Below are 16,683 nucleotides of genomic sequence, written 5' to 3'. Positions count from 1 at the left end.
TGGAAAGATGGCTCAGGGGTTAAGGGCACTGACTGCTCTTCCATAGGTCCTGAGTTCAATGTGATCTGATGCCTCTTTTGGCCCGCAGATGCACATGCAGATAGAGCACTCATATACACAAAATAAATAAATAAATCTTTAAAAAAATGTTGATGGTGGAAGAAATAACATAGTCATCTTATGTGCCTTTAAAAATACCTTTTCACATGTGAAAAGATGCTCAGGATCTTCTCCTTTGTTACTTACCACGAACATCTTCAAGCAGTTAAGAGAATACAGGCCCTCATAAAACGTTCCAGTTCACAAAATCAAAAGATCAGTCAAAGTCACCTTTGTATTTCATCTGCTTTCATCTTTTTGGTCTACGCCTTTCTTGTCACCTGCACTTTAATGAATGTTAATTTTTCCACAAAATGCAAAAACCTCTTCTTACAGAATTGTTAAGAGATAAAATCTTGAGGACTAGAAATGAATGGTAAGATTTGAAATGGAACACTGAACTTATCCCAATTATGTAGACTACAACAATAAATAATAAATGGCTGAGATAGCTATAAGAAAGTTAATATGAGCATTCTTCAAATGCTTATTACTTTTTGTCCAATTATGACTAAGTAATAATTGAAAAATCAAAATTGGTTTTTTGTTTTGTGTTTTGGTTTTTGGAGAGAGGATTTCTCTGTGTAGTCTTGGCTGTCCTGGACTCACTTTGGAGACCAGGCTGGCCTCAAACTCACAGCGATCCACCAGCCTCTGCCTCCTGAGTGCTGGGACTAAAATTGGTAATGTTTATAGAGCTTTTTTAAAGCTTCCTTAAGATGTCATCTATTAAGATAATTCTAAATGAAATATGAAGTCTTTGGGCTGGAGAGATAGCTCAGAGGTTAAGACCATGGTCTGTTCTTCCAAAGGTCCTGAGTTCAATTCCTAGCAACCACATGGTAGCTCTCACCCATCTATAACAAGATCTGGTACCCTTTTCTGGCATGCAGGCACACATGCAGACAGAACAGTATCAATCAATCAATCAAAAAAAGAATTTAAAGTGTATTTTTTTTTTTTTTCTTTTCCCTGAGACAGGGTTTCTCTGTGTAGCTCTGGCTGTCCTGGACTCACTTTGTGGACCAGGCTGGCCTTGAACTCACAGCAATCTTCCTCCAGAGTTCTGGGATTAAAGGTGTGCACCACCATGCACAGCTAAAAATATGAAGTTTTGAATTACACTACATTCTCACACTGACTCACCGAAAACCTTTGTTTAAGAAAAGTGTGGTCTTATTTTAATATTGAATTTCAACAAAGCTGATTAAAATAATAAACTAAATTATGATAAACATAGCAAGAGAAATCCAATTTTGAAAATATGCAAAACACATAGCTATAATTGAATATAAAAGAACTTTAATTTATATAAGAAGATTATACAAATAGTCAACAGCCACATGAAAGGATGTTCAACATCAATAAATATAAGGGAAATATAAGTTAAAATAAAAAAAGAGATGTCAATGTATATATCCACTAGGATATGTACCTCTAAAAATCCAGAAAATAAAAAGCAGTGGCAAGGATGTCAAATAGTATAACCACTATGTAAATTAGCATATTAGTTCCTCAAATTTTTTTCTAGTTTCATTTCTGTTGCTGTGATAAAACAGTTTGGCCAAAAGCAATTCAGGGGAAGGAATGGCTTGGCTTATACTTCGAAGTGGTCACAGTCCAAGTCGGGGCAGGAATTCAAGTAAGGACCATGGAGGGATGCTGCTTGCTGGCTTGCTCACAGGCTTGCACTTAGCTAGTCTTCCTATATAGCCTTAACCCAAGTGCCTAGCCTAGGCTGCTCACTGTGGGCTAGGTCCTTCTTCACTGAATAATAAGACAATTTCCCATAGATATGCCCTAAAGGTCAATCTGATATAGGCAATTCCTCAATTGAGGCTTTCCTCTTAGACCAGTCTAAGTTAAGTTGACAGTTTAAAAGGACAAAATCTAAAATTTCAAAACCTGGATAAATGAACGGAAAACAGCATGTTGTACACACATACAAGCAAATATTATTCAGCCTATCTAAAGAAGGAAGCTATGATGTTTGCTTCAACACAGATGAACCTTGAGGATATCACACTATTATGAATCAACACATCACAAACACAAATACTGTATGATTCCACTAATATGAGATTAACATGAGTCAAATTCAGAGATAGAAAGCTGAATGTTGGCTGCAAGGAGTTAGGGAAATGAAATTAGGAATTAGTTCCACAGGTTTATGAGATGAAAAGAATGTTAGGGACTGGTTGTACACAATGAGAAAACACTTAGTACTACAGAATTAAACACTTAAAGTGAATTAAGAAGGATGTAAGGCAGTTCTTGCTTTTATTTTTTAGAAAGAAACTTAAATACTATCTTCCAATATCAAGCCACATGTCCTACCAAGAGCACTGAGGACACTTTCTTCTATCTCCTCACTAACATATGTCTAGGAGGTTTGATATATCAATTTAGTGTCTTAAAAGATTTATTTTTATTTTATATACAGATGAACATTTCATCTGTATGTGTGTACAAGCATACATGGCTAAATACCACAGATATCCCAGAAGAAACCATATAGACACCGTGTATGGCTTAACAGAGCAACGTTTTTTTTTATTTTTTATTTTAGATTAGTATTTCTTATCCTTAAAAATTATCACTTTGCAGACTTCTGGTTAAGATCATGTGTAGTATCCTTAGTAATTACACTGTCACTTTTTCGCAATCTGAAATAGGATACTGTTAACCAGCGAACTGAAAATATATTCTAAGTGGGCAGAAACATGACTTTCTCAAGTATCTCTGATGATCTACCTCAGTCATTGTGAGAACCATTTCAGGAAACTCACTTAAGTCTGATCCCCCAGTAACACTGGTAATGCTGACAGGGCTAAACCACTCCAGTCAGTAAGAAACAGGTGGAGTTCATCAATTAGTGCATGGTGGTTTGTATGAAAATGCCCCCACAGGCTCACAGGGAATGGTACTATTAGTAGGTGTGGCCTTGTTGGAGGAAGTGTGTCACTGGGGATGGACTTTGGGGTTTCAGATGCTCAAGCTAGGCCCAGTGTCATTCATTCCTTTTACTGCCTGCTGACAGAAGATGCAGAACTCTCAGCTACCCTTTCAGCACCATGTCTGCCCTGTATGCCACCGTGCTTCCTGATACAATGAACTCTCTGAGCTGTAGGTCAGGCCCAGTTAACATTTTCCTTTACAAGACTAGTCGTGGCCATGGTATGCCTTCACAGCAGTAGAAACTCTAGGAAACAGTGCTACAATCTTGGGGATCTCGACTGTTTCTTTGTGTTCTGCCTAACAGAGGTGTCACTCTAAGGAAACTAAAAGTATTAGGCAGCAATAAACAAGGTCCATAGGCCTCAAGCTAGTACTATATAGAAGGCATGCCTGGGTGCTACTGTTAAGTTTCTAAATTAAGACACAGCTCTAGGTCGGCAATTACCTGCAGAGCAAGTATGTGGCCATAATCAGCCCTGGCCGCAAAGTGGTGGCTCAATCAAACCTAGGTCCTCTACTGTATGTGCCCCAGGACAGGAAGCAAGCTTCAGTACACATGTCTGTGGAGCATGCTTCTGATGTGGACCACTGCAGGTAGCAGAGCTGTAAACCTAGAGACCTTAGCTAGTGCCAGAACTCACTAAACCAGTGAACCAACTATAATAACCCCCCTCCCCAAAAAAAACCAGTTCTGTGGTGCCAGAGAAGGCAACCAGCAACTCTGCCTGCTCAGAGATGATTGAAGAAGCACCACAGCAAACCTACCCAAAACAGGGCCGTCAGTGTGATTTCACTGGGCCACAGAGTAAGGCTAGCAGTACAATTTACCTACCAGACATCACCACCTGGTGATGCTACGAGGTAGTGGCTCATGCAGAACCTCAGACAAAACAGTACAACTCTGCTACCAACAAAGAAAACCTGGAAAAGCAGGATGAGATGGCTACTTCCTCAAATGAGCTGCCTGCAAAATAAAGACCCAAAGGTAATAAAAATAATCCCTATCAAAATTCTAATTCTGGCCAGGCAAGGTGGCACACACCTATAATTGGAGCACTTGTGATGTCAAGGCAGAAAGATCACAAAATTCAAGACCACCCTAAAGTGCATAGTGAGACATTGTTTCAAAAATCCTCAATACATACTCAAAACCCTATGAATGAAAAAATGGATCACCTTTTCTTATTGAAAAACAATATGGGGGGCAGTAATAATCAACTGTGAGCTTTAAAAGTCAAAGAAATAACAAGGCTGAATAATGTTTGTGTATTACATTCCTGGAGGGCCAGCATCATTGGTTTTTTCCAGACTCCATAGACTAGGATTCATTTTGCCTTAAGCTGTAATGTTTTCTACTTTGAGCCAGACTTTAAACTCTAAAATAGCACTAATGATATCCCTTTCTTAAAAATCTACTAATACTAAGTCAAGAGTCTAGATAACACTGAGAAAAATAGGATAGTGATAGACTGAGTTAAAAAAAGACTTGCCAGGTGTGATCCCAGCACTCAGGAGGCAGGCGCAGACTACCTCAGTTACTGTGACTAGCACAGCATTTAGGTAGAAGGACACCTTCTCCATAAAATGGACAAATGTTGAAAATAATACAATGTAAAATACCATTCTGTGGACAATTCCTGCCATTTCCCCCCTTATACTAAGGTCTGTGTTAGTAAGACTTTGCATCACTGTAACAAACACCTAAGAAAAACAACTTGAAGGAAGCAAGACTTATTTTGTCTCAAGGTTTCAGCTTACAGTCAACTGATTCAATTGCTCAATCTGTAGTGAAGTAGAACATGATGGAGGAGGATCATATAGCATGGTCGTTCTTACCTCATGGCAACCGGGAAAAAGATGAACAATCAGAGGAAAAATACATACTTGCAGCACACACAAAACCCACAGTAACCAACTTTTTCCAACCAAGTCCTACCTATTTTCACCATCTCCTGATAATGCCATCATATTATATACTCATCAAAACATCAACCCCTTTAGCTCTTGGGGTCCAATGACTCTACAAAAACCAATCAGTTGGCTTCCAAACCCACCATATACAAACATTTCAGATTCAAGCCACAGCATTCTGCCTGTTCCTCAAAGGCTCACCTCCATCTCATACTGCAAAATATACTCAATCTAGTTCCAAGAGTCCCTAAAGTCTTAACAGTTCCAGCATCCCACAACAGCCCCAAACCTCTTCTGGGACTCAGGCAAACTGTTAGCTATGAGCCTGTATGAAATTACAAATTAAGTGATATATTTCAAAGACAAAAATAGAATAAACAAGGAACAAGAGCATAGAAAGGAGGGAAGAACAAATCCCAGCAAGACAAACATTTTATCTAACAGTAAACTGTACGGCAGCTTAAGCACATGGTAGTAGGATGAAAGCCCCAGAAGTCCCGGGCAGCACTGCCCCGACAGCTTTCTAGCTGTAGCCAATAATGGTATCTTTTGTGGGGTAGTTCTGGTCATGTCCTATGATTTTCCTCAATAATCACATAGCATACTGGCATCTCGTTGCTTCCTGGGCTCTTTACTGTAGAGAGAGAGAGAGAGTGTGTGTGCGTGCGTGTGCACACACGTACCCACATGTCTCATTTCCTGCAACGCCTGCCGAGGCTACCTGTCATCCAAAACCTTCATCTGAGATATAGGTGGAGACTTCCATGACACATTATTTTGTTTCCTATATGCCTGCAAAAATAGTATAATCTGGATGATGCCAATACCTGCTGCAAATTTAAGTAGTAGTCAGGCCCCTTTGGACCAGAGTACCAGATCCGTTGCTTGTATAGCTGAAAACAATAAATTATTTTCATAGGTGATATTGTGCCTGAAGATAGCCCTGCAACTCTCTTCTTAGAGCAGTTTTTTTAAATGAGTTAAAACCTTTATTTCCAAGCCTGGGTGGCACATGCCTTTAATTCCAGCACTTGGGAGGCAGTGGCAGGCAGATCTCTGTGAGCTGTTGTTGTTTGTTTTTTTTTGTTTTTTGTTTTTTTTGTTTTTGGTTTTAATTCTGTTTTTAGACAGGGTCTAGCTCTGTAGTTCCAGACTAGCCTCCACCTTAGAATCTTCCTACTTCAGCCATCTGAGTCTTGGATTATAGGCACATGTCCATTCCCAGTTGTTGTAGGGTTTTTGTTGTTGTTATTGTTGTTTTAAAGATTTATCCATTTATTATGTATACAATGTTCTGCTTGCGTGTGTGCCTGCCTGCCAGAAGAGAGTACCAGATCTCTTTATAAGTTGTTATAAGCAACCATATGGTTGCTGGGAATTGAACTCAGGACCTTTTGGAAGAACAGCCACCTTTCCAGCCCTGATCTAGTTTTTTGAAGTACCCAAATCTCTATCATCATCCTTACCAGACCATCCAGCATTTGGGGCTTGATAAAGTACCTGGTTTCAGTACCTAGACTTACTTTCTCATTCTCTTCAAGTTATGATTGGTTGACTTATAGTGTGAAGATTGTGTACTAGCTCATACCATTAACAAATACAGATATGCTTTCATAATAGTCATAGTATATATACTTATATTTTCATATATGTGTACTCATCCCTCCCCTTTGTGAAGAGTGTCTTGCTATGTATGTAGCCCACCCAGGCTTGTCTACAACTCAGGATCCCCATCTCAGGAGATAGAGTGTTGCTGGGATTATAGATAGATGACACATCCCTTATTACGTTTTCTTAGTCTCACAATGCTGACGTTTTCTTCTATTGGGATTTGTAAAGGCACACTAATAAAACCTCTTTACTTAGTAGCCAGAAATTATTTCTCAGTTATAGTACAGACAAGTTATGCTAACTTTCCTATTTTGCAATTACTAGAACTGAACAGCTCATGTTCATTTATAATCTAGCTCTGTTGTTGTTTAGTTTTCAAGACAGGGTTTCTCTGCGTAGCCCTCACTGTCCTAGAACTCACTTAGATCTGTCTGCCTCTGCATCTAGAATGCTGGGACTAAAGGTGTGCACCACCACTACCACTGCCTGGCTTATAATCTAGTTGTTTAATACTAACACTAACAAATGACCTGTCATTTTCTTATGCAATAAATATTTATCTTCAGTATAATACTGAGTGAAAATCTAAAGCTTAGTGAATCATATAATAAAACCCATTTTCAAATCAGGTTAGTAATTATTTTTGACATGCCACTCAAATTTAAAAAGCAACAAAACCAGAAAGATACATTTCCTTGAACTCAATTAGCAAAGATGTTCCCTTCAAACTGCATAGTGTAGAGGACAAAAATCACAACTACACATGACTTATTTAAGTGTGAAAAGCTGTGCTCACATGCAAAGTAATGTGATTTAACACCTACCCCATAATATCTGCATCCTAATTAGTTATCATATTAAAAAAAGTGAATTCTGAAGCTTTTCCCCTTTATTCATCATTTTCAAAAGAAAACAAATTACCATCAACAACAACCAGACTGTAATATATTAAACCTGGTGAGTTTTAAAAGTAGTTACATGGACAATTTATTCCTACGTTAAATGACCCTAAATAACTGTACTTTTAGAGTAGGTGTTTGTCGTGGTTCCACTTCCTCCTCTGATTTGTCCTTTCTTGCTGCTGCTGTGTTCCTAAAGCAGACAGCCTTTCCTACTTCTTTTATTTCCAACCTTCCAAAAGGAAAACTTTACTTACCTACCTGGTGAATCTCCTCAACCCAGTGTCATGACATTGACTAGAAAAACATTTAATGATAACAATTACTCTGCAGCACACAGTCAGCCGGCCAGCCTATCTATCTCCTGGAACTCCTTTTGTAGATCAGGCTGGCCTCGTACTCAAATACTCCACCTGCCTCTGCCTCCTAAGTGCAGGAATCAAAGGTGTGCAGCACTACCATCAGGCCAGGTTTACTCTTAAAACTGAATGGTATGTAAATCAGAAAGACCTCAGTCACCTAGCTATAAAGGAACTCTTACACGATATGCCAGTTACTTGTTCACTAGTAAAGCTAAGTTTTTTTTTTTTCTCTACTGTAAGTAATGGGAGCGACAGACATGTGAGACACTGGAAGCAGCTCTGAAGAACATTAATATTTACTGTATGTAGTAAATAAAGAAAGAAAACACGAACTTTGAGTCAGCGAGTCAGTAGAGATGCTTGCTGCCAAGCCTGTTAACCAGAGTTTTATACCTAGGGCCCATGTGATGGGAAGAGAGAACCAACTTGTTCTTTTTTTCAAGACAGGGTTTCTCTGTGTAGCCCTGGCTGTCCTGGACTGGCTTTGTAGACCATGCTGGCCTCGAACTTACAAAGATCTGCCTGCCTCTGACTCCTGGATTAAAGGTGTGCACCACCATGCCTGGCCAAGAACGAAGTAATTAAAGCTGTCCTCCAACATCTATGCATGCACCACAGGAAGTACTCTACCCAATATAAATAATAAAATTATAAAACAACAACAAACAAATCATAAAAACCCCTGGAGTTTAATTGATTTTGAAATACTAGTAACTTTGCTTCCACTAAATTCTGGGGTAAGAAAAGCACAGAGTAATTCCTGAAATGATTTATACTTGGCAACATGATGTTAGCCTGGGAAATCGAAGGCCTGTATTTTAAGTTCACTGGTTGTGTTCACGCTGGGTAAACATAGCAGACATTTGTTACTGGTAATTTTGTCTTCTATGGTTTCCATAGTCATGGCTGACAGTGGTCTAAATGTATTACACAGAAAATTTAAAAACTGACAGTTCATGAGTTTTAAATGATATGCCATTCAGAATAACATAATAAAATCTCAGGCTGTTTCACTCAGTCCCCTGCTAGGCAATCAGTACAGTCACACTTTATACACTACCAGCTCCTGGCTCCTGAGTCACTGAGCACCTACAGAGCTATCAGATTAATTACTTAGCTATTGTAGTGTCTGCTCACATGCCCCTACTCTGCATCACAACACCTTATCACCCATTTCCCTGTCTCATCACAAGACAAGCAAAGTAAAGGCATTCTGACAGGGACCACCTTAATCTAAGTTCTATTACAGAAGATAGTAATTTTTCTATTTATTAATAGTTGTTTCTGTTAATCTTATACCACATCTAAGTTTTAAGTTAACTTCATGATAAGGCTATACAACTATGAAAAAGATCAGTATATAGGCTTTGGAACTAACTAGAGGTCTTGGACTGCAAGTATGTAAGTGAGGACTCACGAGGTTCTCAGAAGTGATAGACACCAAGTGAAGAAATAAGAAACAAGGGAAAGACTTAAGCGTTTACATTCAACTTGTGACAGTGTAGTAAAAAAAAAATTCAATTAATAGTTACTTTTGGGATTGCATGTCTCAAAACAAAAACAAATAACAAAAAAAAGTAATAAATAGTTCTTCAAAGCAGTTCCCCCTGTGGTCCTATTGTGTTAAAATGAAACCTAAAATTAGAAAGATACCATTATAGTCTGATTTGCTCTAAAACCAAATTCACTTTGGATCTAGCTGATCAGCAACAACATACTACTGGTAATATTAAGTACTAGTATTTACCAATTCTAATTGGTAATACCAATAATAATATGTAAGGTTCAGAAGAGTAAACAGTCTGGGGAAGTATAAATGGCTATGAGGACTAGTTGTATGGTTAATAACTCCTCTACCCTTTTTCCTTTTTAAGACAACTGAGCCAAGTGATGAGGCACGTTAAGTCTCCCACTCTATCCAGACTGTAATTTCTATTTCTCTAGTAGGGTCTTGTGGAGAGGAGCAGGTCACAATGACAACTCTATACCTTCTGATACCTTATTAGTTTCTGGACTGGTTGGAGCCTTGCTCTCTGCCTATTCCCTCCCAAAATTAAAAGAGAGCACTAAGAATGTACCTCAGTGGGAATAGGTATGCTTAACATGGATTCCATCATGGGTTCCATCTCTAGTACTATACACAAGTACATTTATGCACATACACATGCATGTCCACATAGACAGACAGACACACAAAGGTCAGAAGGAAGGAAACAATGGCAATTGGAAGGCTACAGAACAAAGAAATAAAAGGTCCCCCAGGAACCTGTTTTGTTACTGGAATAGTGCAAACAGAGACTTAGTGATTATTTGCCTGTTTTCTCTGTTACGTCAGCCAATCTGTTCACTCCTCTAAAAGTGCAAAGAGATATTTCCCCTTCCATTTATAATCCCTGCAGGAAGAAAGAAAAGGAAAAGTAAACTTTGAAAGTTACCCAGTTACATATTACAGTGAGCTCAAAAGAGCCAGAGTGACTTCTCATCCCAACAGATTCACCAGCCTACTTAAATGCAGGCAATGTACAAAAAGCTTTGACATCTTTTGGTTGAGCTCAGAAGCAGGGAATCCTTAATGTACGGAGAAAAAGACCTGAAGCACTTCTGAACCACCATAATTATATTTTCATACTCACCCAAGGTGCTCCCATTTCCCCCATTTCAAGGCCTCGCAATGTTGTTCATATTTCTGTCTCATGGCCATCACTTCACTCCACTGTGTTTAAAGTCAAGAGATTTCTTCCCTGGCTACTTTGGCCCAAAAGTCCATTATTTATCTCTTGATCTTTTATTCCCTTCATTGTAACAATTTTTTTTACCTGACATTATACTGTGTGTATGCACATGCATGTGTGCATGCATATATAAAATGAATTTATCTCAGCTGGGCATGGTGGCATACGTACCTGGGAGGCAGAGGTAGGTGGATTGCTGTGAGTTCGAGGCCAGCCTGGTCCACCAAGTGAGTCCAGGACAGCCAAGGGTAACACAGAGAAACTCTGTCTCGGGGGGGAAAAAAAAATCTCACTAGGCAATGAGGCCAAAGTGGCAGGTCTCTCTTGTGTATAAGCAGTACAGGATACAGTAAGTCTCCAATAAACATATACTGAATGTCAAATGTGTCCATTGTGTCCTGTTTTGCAAAAGTTTCATTTTAGCTTTACAGATAAACTCAGTTAAAGTAGTAATGAAATATTACAGTGTTTTATTGGTTAGGATTACATTTTGGTACTTTGTATATTATGTGTTTCAGTATTTATGAACTCTCTAAAAATGTGAAGTCATCTATGCTTAATTTTTATTAATTCTGGCAATGGAAAATATATGATAAATCACCATCTTCTAATTAAAAGAGAATTTTTACAGGTTCCTTTGCTCTTCAATAGTAAACAGAAATTTGTGTGAGGAGGCAAATGTTTATGGGAGGTCTTCATTTTACTCCATTTTTCAGGTTAAGAGAATAGTTAATAAAATTAGGCAGGATGGCTGGACAGTGGTGGCAGTGCACACCTTTAATCCCAGCATGTAGGAGTCAGAGGCAAGAGGATCTCTGAGTTCAAGGCTAACCTGGTCTACAGAGTGAGTTCTAGGACAGCCAGTAAGTACACAGAGAAATCCTTGCATCAGATATCAGATAACTGCCTCTCAAGGTCAGGAATACAAACAAACAATTTCTCTGATTTCTTTTGGGAGGAAATTACAAATTGTGGATGACATAAGTGGAGAAAACCAAAGAGCTACCATTTAAAAATGCCAAGTGATCTAGTATTTACTAAATAAGAGGCTCAAAATTTGTACAACTTGCCTAGAGAAGTGAGCTTATGGGCAAAAACTAAGAGTCGCAGGGACAGGTAAAATAAAATGGCTTAGCAATGGATGTAGCCAGGCATGGTAGTGCACGCCTTAATCCCTGCACTTAGGAGGCAGAGGCAGGCGGATCTCCATGAGTTTGAGGCCAGCCTGGACTACAGAGCGAATTCCAGGACAGACAGAGCTGTTACACAGAGAAATCCAGTCTCGAAAAACAAAAACAAAAAAAGAGCACTTGATGCTCTCTCAGAGAACCCAGATTCAATTCCCAAAACCCTCACGGCAGTTCACAACAGTCTATAACTCCAGTTCCAGATGATACTGTTTTCTAACCTCTAGAGGGCACTAGGCACAGAGAGGTGCACAGACACATATGCAAGCAAAACATCTATACACATAAAATTATGTGTGTTTATGTGTGTGTCCGCTGTTCGTTTTTTTTCTAGACAGGGTTTCTCTGCGTAACCTTGGCTGTGCTGGGATTAAAGGCCTGCTCAGTAAATAATTCTTTAAAAGGCACAAACTGCCAAGCACATGCTTTCAATCTCAGTACTCTGAGTTCAGGGACAGTCTTGTCTACATAGTTCCAGGACAGCCAGGGCTATACAAAGAAACCTTGTCTTTAAACACCAAAACAGTGGCGCAAACCTCACAACTAACAAAGCAAAGAACAAAAAAAAACTTAAATAAAATGCTTAATTTAACATATATGTGAGTTCGAGGCCAGCCTGGTATACAAACCGAGTCCAGGACAGTTAAAGCTGTCTCAAAAAAACAAAACAAACCACAACCAACCAAAACCCCCGTAACAAACATTTGTGTGAAGACTAAAAACAGGTAAGCAGCAAAATACTTAAGAATAAAACCTGGAAATAAATCAAATTGTTGGGAAATTCAGAGAGAGAGCTAGCTTTTAGTCATGATTTATATCTTATTTCACTTGTCCATCAGCAACTAATTAAACTATTATTTTGGAGATTATATATATTCATATGCAGGCTGACATCAGATGCAAGCAATCTGTTTAATTAGTCCTGTATATGAAAACCAAAGTTAATTTGATAGAAATTTAATTTATGTTATTTGATGCATGGTACATGTCTGAATTACCAATAAAGATTACAGTTGAGGCCCAAGGATTAAATGCAGGGTAATTTAATATTTTAAGTTTAGTACTATATGGGAAAAAAAGCTGACATATTTCCTTTTCTTTCATCTGCCATACCAGTTTAGTTACCTACAGCTATAAAGACTTATCTTCCTATAGACAAAAGTGACTATAGACACCGAGCATTGGTTCTGTGGTTTGCAACAAGAGCAATCTGAAATATTCATTTCCACTTGTAACTGCACTCTACGACATATGACTGCTGGATATTTTTACAACAGATCATAGAAAGTGTTAACAGGGAAGTTTTCTACTTTAAGTAGGAGCAGTATATTATGGGGACATTAGTCTTTAGCATGATTTGTATTAACACTTCTTATTTCTAAGAATTACTGCTTAGTATTAACCCAAATGGTTACAACTGGATATTTTAAAACACTAACCAGTTCAAAAGGAAATCTCAATCACACACTGACTCTCTTCTCTCTTCTTCTTCTTCTCCTTCTTCTTCTTTCTCTCTCTCCCCCCCCCCCTCTCTCTCTCTAAGTCTCCTTAGGGAAGCACCCCAGTGCACCCCAGTGCATTGGGCTCAATAACTTAGTACCATGTGCCTGTTCAGATGCTGTCAACCTTGGATGTTACTGCCAGCGACCTTTCATAACATAACTGTTTGCATGCTAATCTTAAATCGGCTGAACTACATAAACTCCAAGGACACATTTATGTGTGAAAACTCACTATATATTAAAAAATGTTTGGGAACAGTGAGGAACATGTTATTTCAAAGAAAGAAACATTCAAGGACTGCCAACAAAGGGGCTGAAACTCAAGAGCAGGGATTTAGCTTATTGGTAGAGCACTTGCTAGCATGTGAGAGGTGAAGGTTCAATCCCCAGCACAGAAGGGGAAAGAAAAAATCCAAACAAACCAAAAAATCAACCATCAAACCTGAAGAGTACAAAGCAGTCTGGTATGGCCACATAGTGACTTCTGCAACTTAGCTTTGTTATCAGTCACTTGCCTTCTCTTAGCACAAAGACTTGGATAGCAAGTCTATTTTAACAGCTTACTACTACAACACAAAGTCAATTTTTATTATGGGTATTCTTTTTGAAATATATTCCAAATACAGAAATTTTAAACAAAAGTAAAAAAAAAAAAAAAAAAATCTTGTCTAAGACAAAATTCTCTTAGGCACCTAATCACCAATTTCCCATGTACTTTCTGCTTTGAAGAGAAAAAAGAGGCCGGGCATGGTGGCATACGCCTTTAATCCCAGCACTTGGGAGGCAGGGGCAGGCAAACTGCTGTGAGTTCGAGGCCAGCCTGGTCTACAAAGTAAATCTAGGACAGCCATGACTACACAGAGAAACCCTGTCTCAAAAAACCAACCAAACAAAAAGTGCTGAACAGCCAATAGCTGTGCAGGAGAGGAAAAATTGACTTCCAAGTCCACTGAGATGTAGAGGTGGGGATCAGAGGAGAGGGAGTCACCATCTGGATAAAGAAGCTGGTACCATGATGAACCTAAGATGGCAGGTAAGGGCCAAACATAGGTCAGGCCAGTATAGACAGGTTAGAATACAGCTGAGCGTGGTGGTGCACGCCTAATTCCAGGACTCTGGGAGGCAGAGGCAGGCAGATAGCTGTGAGTTAGAAGCTAGCCTACAAAGCTAGTCCAGGACAACACAGAAAAACTGTCTCAAAAGAACCAAGCCCCCCTCCCAAAAAGAATAGCTAAGGAACTGTACAGCTATAGTGTCTAAAGCGTTTAATAACTATAAAGATCTCCATGTCATTATTCAGAGCAAAGGCAGGCATAGAAAAACCTTACAGTTATATGTGTAACATACAATCCTAGTAGCTTTACATAGTTTATTTACTACTCCATAGATTAAAAATTATCCTCCTCATTATACAGATGAGGAAACCTAACTAAGCCTCACAAAAGAAAAAAAAAATCAACTCACACAACTAGTGAAAGAATGTAGTCTCCTATATTTTCATCAGTCTTTCCCTGCAAAGAATTCAAGAGACCTAAAAATATCACATAAATTACCAAGTTTTGTGAAATATGCTATGGGAAATTCATGGAGGAGCTGAGGGAACTTATCTTCCAAAGCTAAGTACTATAATAAAAAATATTAATAACACATATCAGATTCTTTCTTGGTCCAAATGAATGGCTCTATTTACTTCTGTATCTCCATGCATTACTTTGAGACCATGGCAGATTCTTAAGGCACTATTGACTTTTTTTGACCCTAAAGAAACAGTCTATCAGTCAAAGCGCAGATTGTTTTTTCAGAGCCAATGTTTATTCTAGAAACTAGTAAATCTTAGAAATGGGGTGGGCTGCCGCTATGCCCATTACAGACCACAGGATCCATTCAAGTCATATTCTCCTAGGCCAAAAAGCAGTGAGGAACTTAAAAAGATGGACACACCATCAAAACCTGATGCAATTATAAGAAAACCCCTTAAACAATAGAGAAAGATGCAAAATCTTAAGAGATTGATGCTTGTTCAGCTAAATGTGTAGGCTACACGAACTTTACTGACTCAAGTATTACAAGAAAGGGACTTCCAGTTTGACTTTAACCACCTTCTTATGACTCACTGCTCTTGAAACCATTTAAATTTAGGCGTTTCTTTAGCTGGGCAGTGGCGACCCAAACCTTTGATCTCAGTACTTGTGAGGCCGAGGCGGGAGAATCTCTGAGTTCAAGGGCAGCTTTTTCGACATAGTGAATTCCAGGACAGCCAGAGCTACATAGAGAGATCCTGTCTCAAGAAAAAAAATCCGAAAAGATTTCTTTAGAAATGCAACTTATTATTCATAATAAGCCTTACTGTTTTGGAAGATACCTCTTCACCTCTAACTAGTTTAGGAGCCTTGATTCCCTCAGGACCCAAATCACAGGAGTCACAAAAGCCAGACCCAATTTTGTTCCTCTATAAAAGCAAGTTCAAACAACCAACAGTGACAACCTCTTAAACATAATAACCACAGAAAGAAAAAGCTTCCGACAGAGGGATGGGAAGGGAGGAGGGGCACGGACAACATCCTAACATCCCTTTAGGACCTTCAGCCACCAAGGCTCTGACAGTCATTCAACTTTCTTGCTAATTTCCCCGCTATGGTTTTTTTTTTTTTTCCCCCTAGCAGTACAGGCACGACGTGCTGTTTCCTTTTTGGTGTGTGTGTGACAATTCCCCGGAGCGGGGCTAGCAAGCAGCCCTAGGCATCTGCGCCGGGCCCCGGAGAGCAGTTCCGCGAATGGCCCCTGCTCCAGCCCGGCCTGGCTGGGGCTGCTTTTCCCCTCGGTCCCCGCCACCTCCCGGATCTCCAGGGCTCGCAAGAGCAGCAGCTGCATGCAGTAGGGACGCTCGGGGGAACCTGTCCCCAAGCTCCCCCGCTAGGCCTCAAGGGGTTGGCCCTGCACATGGCCCCCAGCGAGGCGGCGGGCACCGCGCGGTGGAAGCGGCCGACGGGTTCGCCTCGGAACCCGACCGCCCCTGCCGGGCAGGCGAGCAAGCGAGCGGGCGGCCGGGCGGGCGAGCGGGGAAGGACGGCGTCTCCTCTGCGCTTAGCTCCCCTGGCTGCTGCCTCACACTCCCACTCCGTTAGCGCTACCGGTCGGTCGGCGGGCGGGGGAGGGGAGCGAGCGCGTTATTCCCGGGGCGCCGCGGGGGAGGGGACGGCATCTCTTACCCGCGGTTACTGAGGAGAAGGAGCAGGAGGTGGCGGGAGCGCGGCGCGGCAGGGCGACGGCGGGGCCGGCTGGTTGCAAGGAAGAGTCTCACGGAAGGGAATTAACCCCATCACCAGCCCAGACACCGGCTCCAGCGGCAGCCGCGGCGGCAGGATCCCGCCCCTTCCCACCACGCACTGGCCCCGCCTCTTCGTCGCGTTGACGCGGAGCTG

At 40.3% G+C, this 16,683-nt stretch overlaps 1 protein-coding gene across 7 annotated transcripts in view; it reads right to left on the bottom strand.

Moving 5' to 3' along the window:
• The window catches only part of R3hdm1 (R3H domain containing 1), a 122,204-nt gene extending 105,566 nt beyond the window's left edge, over window positions 1–16,638 (bottom strand). For all 7 annotated transcript variants that reach the window (XM_051147305.1, XM_051147309.1, XM_051147312.1 and 4 more), the window contains exon 1: window positions 16,471–16,638. The gene's annotated coding sequence lies outside the window, so the exon portion shown is untranslated. The remainder of the gene's footprint in view (window positions 1–16,470) is intronic.
• Window positions 16,639–16,683: the final 45 nt, after the last annotated feature.

This window comes from Acomys russatus, chromosome 6 (assembly GCF_903995435.1).
Source record: "Acomys russatus chromosome 6, mAcoRus1.1, whole genome shotgun sequence".
Taxonomy (NCBI): Eukaryota; Metazoa; Chordata; class Mammalia; order Rodentia; family Muridae; genus Acomys; species Acomys russatus.
Note: the sequence above shows the minus strand (reverse complement) of the source record. Positions and strands in the feature narration are given on the sequence as shown.